The sequence below is a fragment of the Elaeis guineensis genome, chromosome 8, assembly GCF_000442705.2.
Source record: "Elaeis guineensis isolate ETL-2024a chromosome 8, EG11, whole genome shotgun sequence".
Taxonomy (NCBI): Eukaryota; Viridiplantae; Streptophyta; class Magnoliopsida; order Arecales; family Arecaceae; genus Elaeis; species Elaeis guineensis.
The window spans coordinates 89,508,421-89,512,722 of record NC_026000.2 but is presented as its reverse complement, the minus strand read 5'-3'; positions in this window follow the sequence as shown (position 1 = coordinate 89,512,722).

Below are 4,302 nucleotides of genomic sequence, written 5' to 3'. Positions count from 1 at the left end.
ATTACTCAATCAAATTAAGTTAATTAATGATCAAATTACTAATTAAAATTCTCATAAATACTGAGTCCAAATCGGATGGGCAATCGGGTATCAAAGTCCATCGATATGAAACCTTGATTGAAGAGTCCCAAACCAGTGGGACTCTTGACCCCGGTAATCAAAATGTGTGGAACCCATGATCAGAGAATCTTGATTCTCGATCACAGAGTTCTAGACATGTAGGACTCAAAGTCCATGAGCATTAGGACTCTTCATCAGCCATCAAATCAGATAGAAACCTCTAATGTGTGTGACCCTGTAGGTTCGAACCTAAGTCGATAGCACAGGAACTAATTCTTGTACTAATCGAAGTGACCATCTAGCAATGGTACCCGACATCCAGATAGGTCGAATAGTCGCAATTGCAATACTCAGAACCTACGTGAATATGGTTATTGTATAATTCATCCCTTTTGACCTCTGTGTTTAGGATGACTCATGGTTAAACTGTCAACCCTGATCAGATCATCCGAATCGTGCTCAACTCAAATAGTCCTGTGACTCCTCACTGGGACTACCCTGGCCAAGATTTTGCTAAATTGAAACACGACTGTACACAGCTCCTGAACTGGAGTGGTCAATCCCATCTTGACACACGCACCGACAAGTCAAGTACTTGACTACACCCAGCAGTCTTCCGTCACTGAATTAAAAATTCAGGTAGTCCAGTGCCTAAGTGTAGTGAGTTGCTTGCAAGTCACCGTGGCGGTCTCAAGTCGGAGGGACATTTATACCCATATCCCATCGGAGCAAATCTTGACAGCAGAAATAGCTCCGGAGTCGGTCACGTTCAGTACAGATGTACCCTTACATCTCACATGTATGCCATACCAGTGTCTCCACACTCCTTGGTTAAGAGGACAACCAATCCATATGGCACACAACGACCTATGCTTGATAAACATTATTGTCCTTGGTAACAATGTATCATTTGGTCACGAATAGGTTTAAGGACTAAACGACAAATCCTCCTTTGTCGAGTCTAAATAGTCTTAAGGACTTCACCACAACACAGGACTTCATTAGATGATGAAATAATTTGTGATGAAAAAGCTAAAATAATTTTTATTTATTTATAACTTATATACTAATACAAAAATGAGCACAACCGTCAACAGACTGACGATTGGCTTTGGGACACTATTCCTAACAATCTCCTACTTGGCCTAAAGCCAATCGGTGCAGTATCTAATACCCATCTTTGACTTGAATTCATCGAACTCCTTCACCACAATGGCTTTAGTGAATGGGTTGGCCAGGTTCTCCTTTCCGTCGATCTTCTGAAGGTCGACGTCTCCTCGATCTACGATTTCTCGAATGAGATGGTAGCGGCGTAGAATATGCTTCATCCGCTGGTGTGCCTTCGGTTCCTTCGCCTGAGCAATAGATCCAGAGCTGTCACAGTAGAGCAGAATTGGACCAACAAGGGAGGGTGCTATCCGAGCTCGGTGATGAATTTCCTCAGCCACACCACTTTTTTGGCAGCATCTGATGCAGCGATATACTCCGCCTCACAAACTGAATCAGCCACAGTGTGCTGCTTGAAACGTTTCTAGCAGACAGCCCCACCATTAAGGGTAAAAATAAATCCCGACATACTCTTGCTGTCATCGTGATCAGATTGGAAACTAGAGTCTATAAACCCTATAAGTCTCAAGTCTGATTCACCATAAACAAGCCACTAGTCCTTAGTATTTCTCAAATACTTCAGGATGATTTTAACAACCTTCCAGTGATTCTCTCCTGGATCAGATTGGTATCTACTCACTACCCCTAGTGAGTATGCCACATCTGGTCGTATACATGTCATGGCATTCATGATAGATCCCACTGCCGAAGCATATGAAATTCTACCCATAGCTCTCTCTCTCTTGAGGTGTTGTCGGACAATCCTTCTTTGAGAGAGAAATTCCATGGCCTATCGGTAGATAGCCTTTTTTGAAATTCTCCATACTGAATCTTTTCAGCATATTATCAATGTACGTGGACTGGGATAAGCCAAGCAACCTTTTAGATCAATCCTATAGATCCTCATCCCTAGGATGTAGGAAGCTTCTCCCAGATCCTTCATGGAGAACTGTGATGACAGCCAAATATTTATTCCCTATAATGCAGGATATCATTTTCGATTAAGAGAATGTCATTCACATACAATACAAGAAATACCACAACTGGACCATTAGCCCACTTATAAATGCAAAGCTCTTCTCCATTCTTAATAAAGCCATACGTCTTGATCGTCCTATGAAAATGTATATTCCAACTCCGAGATGCCTGCTTAAGTCCATAAATAGACCTTTGTAGCCTGCACACCTTAGACTCATCTGTGGATGTGAATCCTTCAGGTTGTATCATATACACCTCTTCGTCCAGCTCTCCATTTAGGAAAGCTGTCTTCACATCCATCTATCAGATTTCATAGTCCAGATGGACAGCTATTGCAAGCATAATCCAAATAGATTTGAGCATTGCCACAAGAGAAAACATCTCATCATAGTCTATACTATAACGTTGACGATATTCCTTGGCAACTAGACAGGCTTTATAGGTTTTCACCTTTCCGTCTGTGCCTCTCTTCCTCTTGAAGACCCACTTACACCCTATGGGTTTTACTCCTTCGGGTGGGTCAACCAATGTCCAAACATCATTGACCTTTATGGACTCCATTCAGATTTCATAGCCTCTAGCCATTTCTCAGAGTCAGGTCTCTGCATTGCATCCATGTAGGTGATCGGATCCTCATCATTTTCATCAAGTTCGACAGAATCGCCGTCCCGGATCAAGAAACCATAATATCTGTTTGGTTGATGTGGTACTCTACCAGACCACCTTAAGGGTGCAAGAACAACGGGCTCTGGATCTGATCTAACCAAATCTGATTCAGGTTCAGCTACTTGTCAGTTTTTCCACCTGCCGAACTTCCTCAAGTTCGACCTTAGAGGCAACAGTTCCTTCCCCAAGAAACTTCTTTTTCAAAAAGATTGCCTTAAGGCTGACAAACACTTTTTGCTCATCAGCTAGGTAGAAATAATATCCTTTAGTCTCTTTTGGGTACCCTATGAAATTACACTTGTCAGATCTAGGTCCAAGCTTGTCCGTAATTAAACGTTTAACATAAGCCGGACACCCCCAAATCCTAAGGTGTGAGAGTACTGGCTTACGTCCTATCCATATCTCATATGGCATTTTGGTTATAGACTTACTCGAAATCCTATTTTGAAGGTAACAAGTCGATTCAAGTGCATATCCCCAGAGAGAGATCGGCAGACCAGCAAACCCCATCATGGATCAAACCATGTCTAACAAGGTCCGATTCCTCCTTTCAGACACACCATTATGCTGTGGTGTTCCAGGAGGTATCCACTGAGAGAGAATCTCTTCTCCCCAAGATATGTCAGAAAATCATTGGAAAGATATTCACCTCCTCGATCAGATTGAAGAGTTTTAATACACTTCTCAGTTTGTTTTCCTACCTCATTTCGGAATAGTTTGAACATTTCAAATGACTCCGACTTATGCTTCATTAAGTAGACATACCCATACCTCGATAAGTCGTCTGTGAAGGTTATGAAGTAGAAATATCCATCTCTTGCACTTGAGCTCATGGGTCCACATACATCAAAATATACCAGACCCAAGAGTTCACTAGCTCTCTCACCTTTTTCAGTAAAAGGTGACTTGGTCATTTTTTCCAAGAAGACTGGACTCATAGGTTGGAAGTGATTCACAATCACCAACTTCAAGAATTTCTTCTTAACCCAACCTGTTTATTCCGTTCTTATTGATATGACCTAGCCTACAGTGTTAAAGGTAGACTTCTGACACATTATCTATTCTAGGACGTTTACCGGAGGTTTGAACTACATTAACATGCTATGATAGTAAGTAAATTCTATTATTTATTTATCCAACAAATATTCTAACACCATTCAAAATGATATTGCAAACATTTTTTTTAACTAAAAATTCATAACCGTACATAGCCAAAAGACCTACAGAAATAATATTTAATAAAAAGCTTGGACAATAGTGACATTCACTCAGAATTACATTATGAGAATTGATTATAAGGTTCATGATTCCTAAAGCTAGAACTGAAACTTTGCTTCCATCTCCAACGTTCTGGAACCTCTCACCTTCATCAAATCTCCTACTGACCTGCAAACCCTGCATCAAATTGTAAATATGATAAGGGCTTCTGGTATCCAATACCCAGATAGTAGTATCACAAAATAAACAAGTTGCAAGGTGTTATCATATAAT